Source organism: Vicugna pacos, unplaced genomic scaffold, assembly GCF_048564905.1.
Source record: "Vicugna pacos unplaced genomic scaffold, VicPac4 SAC-SAT, whole genome shotgun sequence".
Lineage (NCBI taxonomy): Eukaryota > Metazoa > Chordata > Mammalia > Artiodactyla > Camelidae > Vicugna > Vicugna pacos.
In genome coordinates, this window is record NW_027328721.1 from 61148940 (window position 1) to 61167072 (window position 18133).

The following is an 18133-nucleotide window of genomic DNA, read 5'->3' on the forward strand; positions in this document are numbered from 1 at the left end:
GGAATGCCTGAGCTGGTCTCCCCTGAGTGTGTTCCTATTTTCTCTGTGCCAGGGAATGCTAGGGGGGTTTGCAGGAAATCCCAGTGACAGAGGCTTCCTCCCCAAGGTCAGGGAAGTTATTTCTCGGACTTCCCCGGACAAGGAACACCTGTGACTGAAGAGAGCTGCGTGGAGTTGTCTCTCGAGCTCCCCACGCACTGACAATGGTTCCGGAACCCTGAGCGTGGGGAGGTACCACCAACGGTCGGCAGCGCGTGGGTTCCAACGGAATGCCTGAGCTGGTCTCCCCTGAGGGTTTTCCTACTGTCTGTGTGCCAGGGAATACTAGGGGGGTTTGCAGGAAATCCCAGTGACAGAGGCTGCCTCCCCAAGGTCAGCGAAGGTGTTTCTCGGACTTCCCGTACAGGGAACACCTGTGACTGAAGAGAGCTGCGTGGAGTTGTCTCTCGAGCTCCCCCACGCACTGACAAGTGTTCCGGAACCCTGAGCGTGGGGAGGTTCCACCAACGGTCGGCAGCACGTGGGTTCCAACGGAATGCCTGAGCTGGTCTCCCCTGAGGGTTTTCCTAATGTCTCTGTGCCAGGGAATGCTAGGGGGGGTTGCAGGAAATCCCAGTGACAGAGGCTGCCTCCCCAAGGTCAGGGAAGGTATTTCTAGGACTTCCCTGCACAGGGAACACCTGTGACTGAAGAGAGCTGCGTGGAGTTTTCTCTCGAGCTCCCCACGCACTGACAATGGTTCTGGAACCCTGAGCGTGGGGAGGTTCCACCAGCGGTCGGCAGCGCGTGGGTTCCAACGGAATGCCTGAGCTGGTCTCCCCTGAGGAATTTCCTAATGTCTCTGTGCCAGGGAATGCTAGGTTTTTTACAGCAAATCAAAGTGATAGAGGCTGCCTCCCCAAGGTCAGGGAAGTTATTTCTCGGACTTCCCCGGACAGGGAACACCTGTGACTGAAGAGAGCTGCGTGGAGTTGTCTCTCGAGCTCCCCCACGCACTGACAATGGTTCCGGAACCCTGAGCGTGGGGAGGTTCCACCAACGGTCGGCAACTCGTGTGTTCCAACGGAATGCCTAAGCCGGTCTCCCCTGAGGGTTTTCCTAATGTCTCTGTGCCAGGGAATGTTAGGGGGGTTTGCAGGAAATCCCAGTGACAGAGGCTGCCTCCCCAAGGTCAGGGAAGTTATTTCTCGGACTTCCCCGGACAGGGAACACCTGTGACTGAAGAGAGCTGCGTGGAATTGTCTCTCGAGCTCCCCAGCGCACTAACAATATTTCCGGAACCCTGAGCGTGGGGAGGTTCCACCAACGGTCGGCAGCGCGTGGGTTCCAACGGAATGCCTGAGCTGGTCTCACCTGAGGGTTTTCCTAATGTCTCTGTGCCAGGGAATGCTAGGGGGGTTTGCAGGAAATCCCAGTGACAGAGGCTGCGTCCCCAAGCTCAGGGAAGGGATTTCTTAGACTTCCCCGGACAGGGAATACCTGTGACTGAAGAGAGCTACGTGGAGTTGTCTCTCGAGATCCCCCACGCACTGACAATGGTTCCGGAACCCTGAGCGTGGGGAGGTTCCACCAACGGTCGGCAGCGCGTGGGTTCCAACGGAATGCCTGAGATGGTCTCCCCTGAGGGTTTTCCTAATGTCTCTGTGCCAGGGAATGCTAGGGGGGTTTGCAGGAAATCCCAGTGACAGAGGCTGCCTCCCCCAGGTCAGGGAAGGTATTTCTCGGACTTCCCCGGACAGGGAACACCTGTGACTGAAGAGAGCTGCATGGAGTTGTCTCTCGAGATCCCCCACGCACTGACAATGGTTCCGGAACCCTGAGCGTGGGGAGGTTCCACCAACGGTCGGCAGCGCGTGGGTTCCAACGGAATGCCTGAGCTGGTCTCCCCTGAGTGTGTTCCTCTTTTCTCTGTGCCAGGGAATGCTAGTGGGGGTTTGCAGGAAATCCCAGTGACAGAGGCTTCCTCCCCAAGGTCAGGGAAGGTATTTCTCGGACTTCCCCGGACAGGGAACACCTGTGACTGAAGGGAGCTGCGTGGAGTTGTCTCTCGAGCTCCCCCACGCACTGACAATGGTTACGGAACCCTGAGCGTGGGGAGGTTCCACCAACGGTCGGCAGCGCGTGGGTTCCAATGGAATGCCTGAGCTGGTCTCCCCTGAGGGTTTTCCTAATATCTCTGTGCCAGGGAATGCTAGGGGTGTTTGCAGGAAGTCCCAGTGACAGAGGCTGCCTCCCCCAGGTCAGGGAATGTATTTCTCGGACTTCCCCGGACAGGGAACACCTGTGAATGAAGAGAGCTGCGTGGAGTTGTCTCTCGAGCTCCCCCACGCACTGACAATGGTTCCGGAACCCTGAGCGTGGGGAGGTTCCACCAACGGTCGGCAGCGCGTGGGTTCCAACGGAATGCCTGAGCTGGTTTCCCCTGAGGGTTTTCCTAATGTCTCTGTGCCAGGGAATGCTAGGTTTTTTGCAGCAAATCAAAGTGACTGAGGCTGCCTCCCCAAGGTCAGGGAAGGTATTTCTCGGACTTCCTCGGACAGGGAACACCTGTGACTGAAGAGAGCTGCGTGGAGTTGTCTCTCGAGCTCCCCCACGCACTGACAATGGTTCCGGAACACTGAGCGTGGGGAGGTTGCACCAACGGTCGGCAGCGCGTGGGTTCCAACGGAATGCCTGAGCTGGTCTTCCTTGAGGGTTTTCCTACTTTCTCTGTGCCAGGGAATGCTAGACGGTTTTGCAGGAATTCCCAGTGACAGAGGCTGCCTCCCCAAGGTCAGGGAAGGTATTTCTCGGACTTCCCCGGACAAGGAACACCTGTGACTGAAGAGAGCTGCGTGGAGTTGTCTCTCGAGCTCCAACACGCACTGACAATGGTTCCGGATCCCTGAGCGTGGGGAGGTTCCACCAACGGTCGGCAGCGCGTGGGTTCCAACGGAATGCCTGAGCTGGTCTCACCTGAGGTTTTTCCTAATGTCTTTGTGCCAGGGAATGCTAGGGGAGTTTGCAGGAAATCCCAGTGACAGAGGCTGCCTCCCCAAGGTCAGGGAAGGTATTTCTCGGACTTCCCTGGATAGGGAACACCTGTGACTGAAGAGAGCTGCGTGGAGTAGTCTCTCGAGCTCCCCCACGCACTGACAACGGTTCCGGAACTCTGAGCGTGGGGAGGTTCCACGAACGGTCGGCAGCACGTGGGTTCCAACGGAATGCCTGAGCTGGCCTCCCCTGCGGGTTTTCCTACTGTCTCTGTGCCAGGGAATGCCAGGGGTGTTTGCAGGAATCCCAGTGACAGAGGCTGCGTCCCCAAGGTCAGGGAAGGGATTTCTGGGACTTCCCCGGACAGGGAACACCTGTGACTGAAGAGAGCTACGTGGAGTTGTCTCTCGAGCTCCCCCACGCACTGACAATGGTTCCGGAACCCTGAGCGTGGGGAGGTTCCACCAACGGTCGGCAGCGCGTGGGTTCAACGGAATGCCTGAGCTGGTCTCCCCTCAGGGTTCTCCTAATGTCTCTGTGCCAGGGAATGCTAGGGGGGTTTGCAGGAAATCCCAGTGACAGAGGCTGCCTCCCCAAGGTCAGGGAAGGTATTTCTCGGACTTCCCCGGACAGGGAACACCTTTGACTGAAGAGAGCTGCGTGGAGTTGTCTCTCGAGCTCCCAAACGCACTGACAATGATTCCGGAACCCTGAGCGTGGGGAGGTTCCACCAACGGTCGGCAGCGCGTGGATTCAAACGGAATGCCTGAGCTGGTCTCCCCTGAGTGTGTTCCTATGTTCTCTGTGCCAGGGAATGCTAGGGGGGTTTGCAGGAAATCCCAGTGACAGAGGCTTCCTCCCCAAGGTCAGGGAAGTTATTTCTCGGACTTCCCCGGACAAGGAACACCTGTGACTGAAGAGAGCTGCGTGGAGTTGTCTCTCGAGCTCCCCACGCACTGACAATGGTTCCGGAACCCTGAGCGTGGGGAGGTACCACCAACGGTCGGCAGCGCGTGGGTTCCAACGGAATGCCTGAGCTGGTCTCCCCTGAGGGTTTTCCTACTGTCTGTGTGCCAGGGAATACTAGGGGGGTTTGCAGGAAATCCCAGTGACAGAGGCTGCCTCCCCAAGGTCAGCGAAGGTGTTTCTCGGACTTCCCGTACAGGGAACACCTGTGACTGAAGAGAGCTGCGTGGAGTTGTCTCTCGAGCTCCCCCACGCACTGACAAGTGTTCCGGAACCCTGAGCGTGGGGAGGTTCCACCAACGGTCGGCAGCACGTGGGTTCCAACGGAATGCCTGAGCTGGTCTCCCCTGAGGGTTTTCCTAATGTCTCTGTGCCAGGGAATGCTAGGGGGGGTTGCAGGAAATCCCAGTGACAGAGGCTGCCTCCCACAGGTCAGGGAAGGTATTTCTCATACTTCCCCGGACAGGGAACACCTGTGACTGAAGAGAGCTGCGTGGAGTTGTCTCTCGAGCTCCCCCACGCACTGACAATGGTTCCGGAACCCTGAGCGTGGGGAGGTTCCACCAACGGTCGGCAGCGCGTGGGTTCGATCGGAATGCTTCAGCTGGTCTCCCCTGAGGATTTTCCTAATGTCTCTGTACCAGGGAATGCTAGGGGGTTTTGCAGGAAATCCCAGTGACAGAGGCTGCCTCCCTAAGGTCAGGGAAGGTATTTCTCGGACTTCCCCGGACAGGGAACACCTGTGACTGAAAAGAGCTGCGAGGAGTTGACTCTCGAGCTCCCCCACGCACTGACAATGATTCCGGAACCCTGAGCGTGGGGAGGTTCCACCAACGGTCGGCAGCGCGTGGGTTCCAACGGAATGCCTGAGCTGGCCTCCCCTGAGTGTTTTCCTAATGTCTCTGCGCCAGGAAATGCTAGGGGGGTTTGCAGGAAATCCCAGTGACAGAGGCTGCCTCCCCAAGGTCAAGGAAGGTATTTCTCGGACTTCCCTGGACAGGGAACACCTGTGACTGAAGAGAGCTGCGTGGAGTTGTCTCTCGAGCTCCCCCAAGCAATGACGATTGTTCCGGAACCCTGAGCGTGGGGAGGTTCCACCAACGGTCGGCAGCGCATGGGTTCCAACGGAATGCCTGAGCTGGTCTCCCCTGAGAATTTTCCTAATGTCTCTGTGCCAGGGAATGCTAGGGGTGTTTGCAGGAAATCCCAGTGACAGAGGCTGTCTCCCCAAGATCAGGGAAGGTATTTCTCGGACTTCCCTGGACAGGGAACACCTGTGACTGAAGAGAGCTGCGTGGAGTTGTCTCTCGAGCTCCCCCACGCACTGACAATGATGCCAGATCCCTGAGCGTGGGGAGGTTCCACCAACGGTCGGCAGCGCGTGGGTTCCAACGGAATGCCTGAGCTGGACTCCCCTGAGTGTTTTCCTACTGTCTCTGTGCTAGGGAATGCTTAGTGGGTTTGCAGGAAATCCCAGTGAAAGAGGCTGCCTCCCCAAGGTCAGGGAAGGTATTTCTCAGACTTCCCTGGATAGGGAACACCTGTGACTGGAGGGAGCAGCGTGGAGTTGTCTCTCGAGCTCCCCCACGCACTGACAATGGTTCCGGAACCCTGAGCGTGGGGAGGTTCCACCAACGGTCGGCAGCGCGTGGGTTCCAACGGAATGCCTGAGCTGGTCTCCCCTGAGGTTTTTCCTAATATCTCTATGCCAGGGAATTCTAGGGATTTTGCAGCAAATCAAAGTGACAGAGGCTGCCTCCCCAACGTCAGGGAAGGTATTTCTCGGACTTCCCTGGACAGGGAACACCTGTGACTGAAGAGAGCTACGTGGAGTTGTCTCTCGAGCTCCCCCACGCACTGACAATGTTTCCGGAACCCTGAGCGTGGAGAGGTTCCACCAACGGTCGGCAGCGGGTGGGTTCCAACGGAATGCCTGAGCTGGTCTCCCCTGAGGTTTTTCCTAATATCTCTGTGCCAGGGAATGCTAGGGGGGTTTGCAGGAAATCCCAGTGACAGAGGCTGCCTCCCCAAGGTCAGGGAAGTTATTTCTCGGACTTCCCCGGACAGGGAACACCTGTGACTGAAGAGAGCTTCGTGGAGTTGTCTCTCGAGCTCCCCCACGCACTGACAATGGTTCCGAAACCCTGAGCGTGGGGAGGTTTCACCAACGGTCGGCAGCGCGTGGGTTCCAACGGAATGCCTGAGCTGGTCTCCCCAGAGGGTTTTCCTAATGTCTCTGTGCCAGGGAATGCTAGGGGTGTTTGCAGGAAATCCCAGTTACAGAGGCTGCCTCCCCAAGGTCAGGGAAGGTATTTCTCGGACTTCCCCAGACAGGGAACACCTGTGACTGAAGAGAGCTGCGTGGAGTTGTCTCTCGAGCTCCCCCACGCACTGACAATGGTTCCGGAACCCTGAGCGTGGGGAGGTTCCACCAACGGTCGGCAGCGCGTTGGTTCCAACTGAATGCCTGAGCTGGTCTCCCCTGAGGTTTTTCCTAATGTCTTTGTGCCAGGGAATGCTAGGGGAGTTTGCAGGAAATCCCAGTGTCACAGGCTGCATCCCCAAGGTCAGGGAAGTTATTTCTCGGACTTCCCTGGATAGGGAACACCTGTGACTGAAGAGAGCTGCCTGGAGTTGTCTCTCGAGCTCCCCCACGCACTGACAATAGTTCCGGAACCCTGAGCGTGGGGAGGTTCCACCAACAGTTGGCAGCGCGTGGGTTCCAACGGAATGCCTGAGCTGGTCTCCCCTGAGGGTTTTCCAAATGTCTCTGTGCCAGAAAATGCTAGGGGGGTTTGCAGGAAATCCCAGTGACAGAGGCTGCCTCCCCATGGTCAGGGAAGGTATTTCTCGGACTTCCCCGGACAGGGAACACCTGTGACTGAAGAGAGCTGCGTGGATTTGTCTCTCGAGCTCCCCCACGCACTGACAATTGTTCCGGAACCCTGAGCGTGGGGAGGTTCCACCAACGGTCGGAAGCGCGTGGGTTCCAACGGAATGCCTGAGCTGGTCTCCCCTGAGTGTGTTCCTACTTTCTCTGTTCCAGGGAATGCTAGGGGGGGTTTTCAGGAAATCCCAGTGACAGAGGCTTCCTCCCCAAGGTCAGGGAAGGTTTTTCTCGGACTTCCCCGGACAGTGAACACCTGTGACTGAAGGGAGCTGCGTGGAGTTGTCTCTCGAGCTCCCCCACGCACTGACAATGGTTCCGGAACCCTGAGCGTGGGGAGGTTCCACCAACGGTCGGCAGCGCGTGGGTTCCAACGGAATGCCTGAGCTGGTCTCCCCTGAGTGTGTTCCTCTTTTCTCTGTGCCAGGGAATGCTAGTGGGGGTTTGCAGGAAATCCCAGTGACAGAGGCTTCCTCCCCAAGGTCAGGGAAGGTATTTCTCGGACTTCCCCGGACAGGGAACACCTGTGACTGAAGGGAGCTGCGTGGAGTTGTCTCTCGAGCTCCCCCACGCACTGACAATGGTTCCGGAACCCTGAGCGTGGGGAGGTTCCACCAACGGTCGGCAGCGCGTGGGTTCCAACGGAATGCCTGAGCTGGTCTCCCCTGAGGGTTTTCCTACTGTCTGTGTGCCAGGGAATACTAGGGGGGTTTGCAGGAAATCCCAGTGACAGAGGCTGCCTCCCCAAGGTCAGCGAAGGTGTTTCTCGGACTTCCCGTACAGGGAACACCTGTGACTGAAGAGAGCTGCGTGGAGTTGTCTCTCGAGCTCCCCCACGCACTGACAAGTGTTCCGGAACCCTGAGCGTGGGGAGGTTCCACCAACGGTCGGCAGCGCGTGGGTTCCAACGGAATGCCTGAGCTGGTCTCACCTGAGGTTTTTCCTAATGTCTTTGTGCCAGGGAATGCTAGGGGAGTTTGCAGGAAATCCCAGTGACAGAGGCTGCCTCCCCAAGGTCAGGGAAGGTATTTCTCGGACTTCCCTGGATAGGGAACACCTGTGACTGAAGAGAGCTGCGTGGAGTAGTCTCTCGAGCTCCCCCACGCACTGACAACGGTTCCGGAACTCTGAGCGTGGGGAGGTTCCACGAACGGTCGGCAGCACGTGGGTTCCAACGGAATGCCTGAGCTGGCCTCCCCTGCGGGTTTTCCTACTATCTCTGTGCCAGGGAATGCCAGGGGTGTTTGCAGGAATCCCAGTGACAGAGGCTGCGTCCCCAAGGTCAGGGAAGGGATTTCTGGGACTTCCCCGGACAGGGAACACCTGTGACTGAAGAGAGCTACGTGGAGTTGTCTCTCGAGCTCCCCCACGCACTGACAATGGTTCCGGAACCCTGAGCGTGGGGAGGTTCCACCAACGGTCGGCAGCGCGTGGGTTCCAACGGAATGCCTGAGCTGGTCTCCCCTCAGGGTTCTCCTAATGTCTCTGTGCCAGGGAATGCTAGGGGGGTTTGCAGGAAATCCCAGTGACAGAGGCTGCCTCCCCAAGGTCAGGGAAGGTATTTCTCGGACTTCCCCGGACAGGGAACACCTTTGACTGAAGAGAGCTGCGTGGAGTTGTCTCTCGAGCTCCCAAACGCACTGACAATGATTCCGGAACCCTGAGCGTGGGGAGGTTCCACCAACGGTCGGCAGCGCGTGGATTCAAACGGAATGCCTGAGCTGGTCTCCCCTGAGTGTGTTCCTATTTTCTCTGTGCCAGGGAATGCTAGGGGGGTTTGCAGGAAATCCCAGTGACAGAGGCTTCCTCCCCAAGGTCAGGGAAGTTATTTCTCGGACTTCCCCGGACAAGGAACACCTGTGACTGAAGAGAGCTGCGTGGAGTTGTCTCTCGAGCTCCCCACGCACTGACAATGGTTCCGGAACCCTGAGCGTGGGGAGGTACCACCAACGGTCGGCAGCGCGTGGGTTCCAACGGAATGCCTGAGCTGGTCTCCCCTGAGGGTTTTCCTACTGTCTGTGTGCCAGGGAATACTAGGGGGGTTTGCAGGAAATCCCAGTGACAGAGGCTGCCTCCCCAAGGTCAGCGAAGGTGTTTCTCGGACTTCCCGTACAGGGAACACCTGTGACTGAAGAGAGCTGCGTGGAGTTGTCTCTCGAGCTCCCCCACGCACTGACAAGTGTTCCGGAACCCTGAGCGTGGGGAGGTTCCACCAACGGCCGGCAGCACGTGGGTTCCAACGGAATGCCTGAGCTGGCCTCCCCTGAGTGTTTTCCTAATGTCTCTGCGCCAGGAAATGCTAGGGGGGTTTGCAGGAAATCCCAGTGACAGAGGCTGCCTCCCCAAGGTCAAGGAAGGTATTTCTCGGACTTCCCTGGACAGGGAACACCTGTGACTGAAGAGAGCTGCGTGGAGTTGTCTCTCGAGCTCCCCCACGCACTGACAATGATGCCAGATCCCTGAGCGTGGGGAGGTTCCACCAACGGTCGGCAGCGCGTGGGTTCCAACGGAATGCCTGAGCTGGACTCCCCTGAGTGTTTTCCTACTGTCTCTGTGCTAGGGAATGCTTAGTGGGTTTGCAGGAAATCCCAGTGAAAGAGGCTGCCTCCCCAAGGTCAGGGAAGGTATTTCTCGGACTTCCCTGGATAGGGAACACCTGTGACTGGAGAGAGCAGCGTGGAGTTGTCTCTCGAGCTCCCCCACGCACTGACAATGGTTCCGGAACCCTGAGCGTGGGGAGGTTCCACCAACGGTCGGCAGCGCGTGGGTTCCAACGGAATGCCTGAGCTGGTCTCCCCTGAGGTTTTTCCTAATATCTCTATGCCAGGGAATTCTAGGGATTTTGCAGCAAATCAAAGTGACAGAGGCTGCCTCCCCAACGTCAGGGAAGGTATTTCTCGGACTTCCCCGGACAGGGAACACCTGTGACTGAAGAGAGCTACGTGGAGTTGTCTCTCGAGCTCCCCCACGCACTGACAATGTTTCCGGAACCCTGAGCGTGGAGAGGTTCCACCAACGGTCGGCAGCGCGTGGGTTCCAACGGAATGCCTGAGCTGGTCTCCCCTGAGGTTTTTCCTAATATCTCTGTGCCAGGGAATGCTAGGGGGGTTTGCAGGAAATCCCAGTGACAGAGGCTGCCTCCCCAAGGTCAGGGAAGTTATTTCTCGGACTTCCCCGGACAGGGAACACCTGTGACTGAAGAGAGCTTCGTGGAGTTGTCTCTCGAGCTCCCCCACGCACTGACAATGGTTCCGAAACCCTGAGCGTGGGGAGGTTCCACCAACGGTCGGCAGCGCGTGGGTTCCAACGGAATGCCTGAGCTGGTCTCCCCTGAGGGTTTTCCTAATATCTCTGTGCCAGGGAATGCTAGGGGTGTTTGCAGGAAATCCCAGTTACAGAGGCTGCCTCCCCAAGGTCAGGGAAGGTATTTCTCGGACTTCCCCAGACAGGGAACACCTGTGACTGAAGAGAGCTGCGTGGATTTGTCTCTCGAGCTCCCCCACGCACTGACAATTGTTCCGGAACCCTGAGCGTGGGGAGGTTCCACCAACGGTCGGAAGCGCGTGGGTTCCAACGGAATGCCTGAGCTGGTCTCCCCTGAGTGTGTTCCTATTTTCTCTGTTCCAGGGAATGCTAGGGGGGGTTTGCAGGAAATCCCAGTGACAGAGGCTTCCTCCCCAAGGTCAGGGAAGGTTTTTCTCGGACTTCCCCGGACAGGGAACACCTGTGACTGAAGGGAGCTGCGTGGAGTTGTCTCTCGAGCTCCCCCACGCACTGACAATGGTTCCGGAACCCTGAGCGTGGGGAGGTTCCACCAACGGTCGGCAGCGCGTGGGTTCCAACGGAATGCCTGAGCTGGTCTCCCCTGAGTGTGTTCCTCTTTTCTCTGTGCCAGGGAATGCTAGTGGGGGTTTGCAGGAAATCCCAGTGACAGAGGCTTCCTCCCCAAGGTCAGGGAAGGTATTTCTCGGACTTCCCCGGACAGGGAACACCTGTGACTGAAGGGAGCTGCGTGGAGTTGTCTCTCGAGCTCCCCCACGCACTGACAATGGTTCCGGAACCCTGAGCGTGGGGAGGTTCCACCAACGGTCGGCAGCGCGTGGGTTCCAACGGAATGCCTGAGCTGGTCTCCCCTGAGGGTTTTCCTAATATCTCTGTGCCAGGGAATGCTAGGGGTGTTTGCAGGAAGTCCCAGTGACAGAGGCTGCCTCCCCCAGGTCAGGGAATGTATTTCTCGGACTTCCCCGGACAGGGAACACCTGTGACTGAAGAGAGCTGCGTGGAGTTGTCTCTCGAGCTCCCCCACGCACTGACAATGGTTCCGGAACCCTGAGCGTGGGGAGGTTCCACCAACGGTCGGCAGCGCGTGGGTTCCAACGGAATGCCTGAGCTGGTTTCCCCTGAGGGTTTTCCAAATGTCTCTGTGCCAGGGAATGCTAGGTTTTTTGCAGCAAATCAAAGTGACTGAGGCTGCCTCCCCAAGGTCAGGGAAGGTATTTCTCGGACTTCCCCGGACAGGGAACACCTTTGACTGAAGAGAGCTGCGTGGAGTTGTCTCTCGAGCTCCCAAACGCACTGACAATGATTCCGGAACCCTGAGCGTGGGGAGGTTCCACCAACGGTCGGCAGCGCGTGGATTCAAACGGAATGCCTGAGCTGGTCTCCCCTGAGTGTGTTCCTATTTTCTCTGTGCCAGGGAATGCTAGGGGGGTTTGCAGGAAATCCCAGTGACAGAGGCTGCCTCCCCAAGGTCAAGGAAGGTATTTCTCGGACTTCCCTGGACAGGGAACACCTGTGACTGAAGAGAGCTGCGTGGAGTTGTCTCTCGAGCTCCCCCAAGCAATGACGATTGTTCCGGAACCCTGAGCGTGGGGAGGTTCCACCAACGGTCGGCAGCGCATGGGTTCCAACGGAATGCCTGAGCTGGTCTCCCCTGAGAATTTTCCTAATGTCTCTGTGCCAGGGAATGCTAGGGGTGTTTGCAGGAAATCCCAGTGACAGAGGCTGTCTCCCGAAGATCAGGGAAGGTATTTCTCGGACTTCCCTGGACAGGGAACACCTGTGACTGAAGAGAGCTGCGTGGAGTTGTCTCTCGAGCTCCCCCACGCACTGACAATGATGCCAGATCCCTGAGCGTGGGGAGGTTCCACCAACGGTCGGCAGCGCGTGGGTTCCAACGGAATGCCTGAGCTGGACTCCCCTGAGTGTTTTCCTACTGTCTCTGTGCTAGGGAATGCTTAGTGGGTTTGCAGGAAATCCCAGTGAAAGAGGCTGCCTCCCCAAGGTCAGGGAAGGTATTTCTCGGACTTCCCTGGATAGGGAACACCTATGACTGGAGAGAGCAGCGTGGAGTTGTCTCTCGAGCTCCCCCACGCACTGACAATGGTTCCGGAACCCTGAGCGTGGGGAGGTTCCACCAACGGTCGGCAGCGCGTGGGTTCCAACGGAATGCCTGAGCTGGTCTCCCCTGAGTTTTTTCCTAATATCTCTATGCCAGGGAATTCTAGGGATTTTGCAGCAAATCAAAGTGACAGAGGCTGCCTCCCCAACGTCAGGGAAGGTATTTCTCGGACTTCCCCGGACAGGGAACACCTGTGACTGAAGAGAGCTACGTGGAGTTCTCTCTCGAGCTCCCCCACGCACTGACAATGTTTCCGGAACCCTGAGCGTGGAGAGGTTCCACCAATGGTCGGCAGCGGGTGGGTTCCAACGGAATGCCTGAGCTGGTCTCCCCTGAGGTTTTTCCTAATATCTCTGTGCCAGGGAATGCTAGGGGGGTTTGCAGGAAATCCCAGTGACAGAGGCTGCCTCCCCAAGGTCAGGGAAGTTATTTCTCGGACTTCCCCGGACAGGGAACACCTGTGACTGAAGAGAGCTTCGTGGAGTTGTCTCTCGAGCTCCCCCACGCACTGACAATGGTTCCGAAACCCTGAGCGTGGGGAGGTTCCACCAACGGTCGGCAGCGCGTGGGTTCCAACGGAATGCCTGAGCTGGTCTCCCCTGAGGGTTTTCCTAATGTCTCTGTGCCAGGGAATGCTAGGGGTGTTTGCAGGAAATCCCAGTTACAGAGGCTGCCTCCCCAAGGTCAGGGAAGGTATTTCTCGGACTTCCCCAGACAGGGAACACCTGTGACTGAAGAGAGCTGCGTGGAGTTGTCTCTCGAGCTCCCCCACGCACTGACAATGGTTCCGGAACCCTGAGCGTGGGGAGGTTCCACCAACGGTCGGCAGCGCGTTGGTTCCAACTGAATGCCTGAGCTGGTCTCCCCTGAGGTTTTTCCTAATGTCTTTGTGCCAGGGAATGCTAGGGGAGTTTGCAGGAAATCCCAGTGTCACAGGCTGCCTCCCCAAGGTCAGGGAAGGTATTTCTCGGACTTCCCTGGATAGGGAACACCTGTGACTGAAGAGAGCTGCCTGGAGTTGTCTCTCGAGCTCCCCCACGCACTGACAATAGTTCCGGAACCCTGAGCGTGGGGAGGTTCCACCAACAGTTGGCAGCGCGTGGGTTCCAACGGAATGCCTGAGCTGGTCTCCCCTGAGGGTTTTCCAAATGTCTCTGTGCCAGAAAATGCTAGGGGGGTTTGCAGGAAATCCCAGTGACAGAGGCTGCCTCCCCAAGGTCAGGGAAGGTATTTCTCGGACTTCCCCGGACAGGGAACACCTGTGACTGAAGAGAGCTGCGTGGATTTGTCTCTCGAGCTCCCCCACGCACTGACAATTGTTCCGGAACCCTGAGCGTGGGGAGGTTCCACCAACGGTCGGAAGCGCGTGGGTTCCAATGGAATGCCTGAGCTGGTCTCCCCTGAGTGTGTTCCTATTTTCTCTGTTCCAGGGAATGCTAGGGGGGGTTTGCAGGAAATCCCAGTGACAGAGGCTTCCTCGTCAAGGTCAGGGAAGGTTTTTCTCGGACTTCCCCGGACAGGGAACACCTGTGACTAAAGGGAGCTGCGTGGAGTTGTCTCTCGAGCTCCCCCACGCACTGACAATGGTTCCGGAACCCTGAGCGTGGGGAGGTTCCACCAACGGTCGGCAGCGCGTGGGTTCCAACGGAATGCCTGAGCTGGTCTCCCCTGAGGGTTTTCCTAATGTCTCTGTGCCAGAAAATGCTAGGGGGGTTTGCAGGAAATCCCAGTGACAGAGGCTGCCTCCCCAAGGTCAGGGAAGGTATTTCTCGGACTTCCCTGGATAGGGAACACCTGTGACTGAAGAGAGCTGCCTGGAGTTGTCTCTCGAGCTCCCCCACGCACTGACAATGGCTCCGGAACCCTGAGCGTGGGGAGGTTCCACCAACGGTCGGCAGCGCGTGGGTTCCAACGGAATGCCTGAGCTGGTCTCCCCTGAGGTTTTTCCTAATGTCTTTGTGCCAGGGAATGCTAGGGGAATTTGCAGGAAATCCCAGTGTCAGAGGCTGCCTCCCCAAGGTCAGGGAAGGTATTTCTCGGACTTCCCTGGATAGGGAACACCTGTGACTGAAGAGAGCTGCGTGGAGTTGTCTCTCGAGCTCCCCCACGCACTGACAATGGTTCCGGAACCCTGAGCGTGGGGAGGTTCCACCAACGGTCGGCAGCGAGTGGGTTCCAATGGAATGCCTGAGCTGGTCTCCCCTGAGGGTTTTCCTAATGTCTCTGTGCCAGAAAATGCTAGGGGGTTTGCAGGAAATCCCAGTGACAGAGGCTGACTCCCCAAGGTCAGGGAAGGTATTTCTCGGACTTCCCCGGACGAGGAACACCTGTGACTGAGGACTGCTGCGTGAAGTTGTCTCTCGAGCTCCCCACGCAATAACATTGGTTCCGGAACCCTGAGCGTGGTGAGGTTCCGCCAGCGGTCGGCAGCGCGTGGGTTCCAACGGAATGCCTGAGCTGGCCTCCCCTGAGGGTTTTCCTAATGTCTCTGTGCCAGAAAATGCTAGGGGGGTTTGCAGGAAACCCCAGTGACAGAGGCTGTCTCCCCAAGGTCAGGGAAGGTATTTCTCGGACTTCCCCGGACAGGGAACACCTGTGACTGAAGAGAGCTGCGTGGAGTTGTCTCTCGAGCTCCCCCACGCACTGACAATGGTTCCGGAACCCTGAGCGTGGGGAGGTTCCACCAACGGTCGGCAGCGCGTGGGTTCGATCGGAATGCCTGAGCTGGTCTCCCCTGAGGGTTTTCCTAATGTCTCTGTGCCAGGGAATGCTAGGGGGTTTTGCAGGAAATCCCAGTGACAGAGGCTGCCTCCCCAAGGTCAGGGAAGGTATTTCTCGGACTTCCCCGGACAGGGAACACCTGTGACTGAAAAGAGCTGCGTGGAGTTGACTCTCGAGCTCCCCCACGCACTGACAATGATTCCGGAACCCTGAGCGTGGGGAGGTTCCACCAACGGTCGGCAGCGCGTGGGTTCCAACGGAATGCCTGAGCTGGCCTCCCCTGAGTGTTTTCCTAATGTCTCTGTGCCAGGGAATGCTAGGGGGGTTTGCAGGAAATCCCAGTGACAGAGGCTGCCTCCCCAAGATCAAGGAAGTTATTTCTCGGACTTCCCTGGACAGGGAACACCTGTGACTGAAGAGAGCTGCGTGGAGTTGTCTCTCGAGCTCCCCCAAGCAATGACGAGTGTTCCGGAACCCTGAGCGTGGGGAGGTTCCACCAACGGTCGGCAGCGCATGGGTTCCAACGGAATGCCTGAGCTGGTCTCCCCTGAGAATTTTCCTAATGTCTCTGTGCCAGGGAATGCTAGGGGTGTTTGCAGGAAATCCCAGTGACAGAGGCTGTCTCCCCAAGATCAGGGAAGGTATTTCTCGGACTTCCTTGGACAGGGAACACCTGTGACTGAAGAGAGCTGCGTGGAGTTGTCTCTCGAGCTCCCCCACGCACTGACAATGATGCCAGATCCCTGAGCGTGGGGAGGTTCCAGCAACGGTCGGCAGCGCGTGGGTTCCAACGGAATGACTGAGCTGGACTCCCCTGAGGGTTTTCCTACTGTCTCTGTGCTAGGGAATGCTTAGTGGGTTTGCAGGAAATCCCAGTGAAAGAGGCTGCCTCCCCAAGTTCAGGGAAGGTATTTCTCGGACTTCCCTGGATAGGGAACACCTGTGACTGGAGAGAGCAGCGTGGAGTTGTCTCTCGAGCTCCCCCACGCACTGACAATGGTTCCGGAACCCTGAGCGTGGGGAGGTTCCACCAACGGTCGGCAGCGCGTGGGTTCCAACGGAATGCCTGAGCTGGTCTCCCCTGAGGTTTTTCCTAATATCTCTATGCCAGGGAATTCTAGGGATTTTGCAGCAAATCAAAGTGACAGAGGCTGCCTCCCCAACGTCAGGGAAGGTATTTCTCGGACTTCCCTGGATAGGGAACACCTGTGACTGAAGAGAGCTGCCTGGAGTTGTCTCTCGAGCTCCCCCACGCACTGACAATGGTTCCGGAACCCTGAGCGTGGGGAGGTTCCACCAACGGTTGGCAGCGCGTGGGTTCCAACGGAATGCCTGAGCTGGTCTCCCCTGAGGGTTTTCCTAATGTCTCTGTGCCAGAAAATGCTAGGGGGGTTTGCAGGAAATCCCAGTGACAGAGGCTGCCTCCCCAAGGTCAGGGAAGGTATTTCTCGGACTTCCCCGGACAGGGAACACCTGTGACTGAAGAGAGCTGCGTGGATTTGTCTCTCGAGCTCCCCCACGCACTGACAATTGTTCCGGAACCCTGAGCGTGGGGAGGTTCCACCAACGGTCGGCAGCGCGTGGGTTCCAACGGAATGCCTGAGCTGGTCTCCCCTGAGGTTTTTCCTAATGTCTTTGTGCCAGGGAATGCTAGGGGAGTTTGCAGGAAATCCCAGTGTCAGAGGCTGCCTCCCCAAGGTCAGGGAAGGTATTTCTCGGACTTCCCTGGATAGGGAACACCTGTGACTGAAGAGAGCTGCCTGGAGTTGTCTCTCGAGCTCCCCCACGCACTGACAATGGCTCCGGAACCCTGAGCGTGGGGAGGTTCCACCAACGGTCGGCAGCGCGTGGGTTCCAACGGAATGCCTGAGCTGGTCTCCCCTGAGGTTTTTCCTAATGTCTTTGTGCCAGGGAATGCTAGGGGAGTTTGCAGGAAATCCCAGTGTCAGAGGCTGCCTCCCCAAGGTCAGGGAAGGTATTTCTCGGACTTCCCTGGATAGGGAACACCTGTGACTGAAGAGAGCTGCGTGGAGTTGTCTCTCGTGCTCCCCCCCGCACTGACAATGGTTCCGGAACCCTGAGCGTGGGGAGGTTCCGCCAGCGGTCGGCAGCGCGTGGGTTCCAACGGAATGCCTGAGCTGGTCTCCCCTGAGGGTTTTCCTACTGTCTCTGTGCCAGGGAATGCTAGAGGGGTTTGCAGGAATTCCCAGTGACAGAGGCTGCCTCCCCAAGGTCAGGGAAGTTATTTCTCGGACTTCCCCGGACAGGGAACACCTGTGACTGAAGGGAGCTTCGTGGAGTTGTCTCTCGAGCTCCCCCACGCACTGACAATGGTTCCGAAACCCTGAGCGTGGGGAGGTTCCACCACGGTCGGCAGCGCGTGGGTTCCAACGGAATGCCTGAGCTGGTCTCCCCTGAGGTTTTTCCTAATGTCTTTGTGCCAGGGAATGCTAGGTGAGTTTGCAGGAAATCCCAGTGTCAGAGGCTGCCTCCCCAAGGTCAGGGAAGGTATTTCTCGGACTTCCCTGGATAGGGAACCCCTGTGACTGAAGAGAGCTGCCTGGAGTTGTCTCTCGAGCTCCCCCACGCACTGACAATGGCTCCGGAACCCTGAGCGTGGGGAGGTTCCACCAACGGTCGGCAGCGCGTGGGTTCCAACGGAATGCCTGAGCTGGTCTCCCCTGAGGTTTTTCCTAATGTCTTTGTGCCAGGGAATGCTAGGGGAGTTTGCAGGAAATCCCAGTGACAGAGGCTGACTCCCCAAGGTCAGGGAAGGTATTTCTCGGACTTCCCCGGACGAGGAACACCTGTGACTGAAGACAGCTGCGTGAAGTTGTCTCTCGAGCTCCCCACGCAATAACAATGGTTCCGGAACCCTGAGCGTGGTGAGGTTCCGCCAGCGGTCGGCAGCGCGTGGGTTCCAACGGAATGCCTGAACTGGTCTCCCCTGAGGGTTTTCCTACTGTCTCTGTGCCAGGGAATGCTAGAGGGGTTTGCAGGAATTCCCAGTGACAGAGGCTGCCTCCCCAAAGTCAGGGAAGGTATTTCTCGGACTTCCCCGGACAGGGAACACCTGTGACTGAAGAGAGCTGCGTGGAGTTGTCTCTCGAGCTCCCCCACGCACTGACAATTTTTCCGGAACCCTGAGAGTGGGGAGGTTCCACCAACGGTCGGAAGCGCGTGGG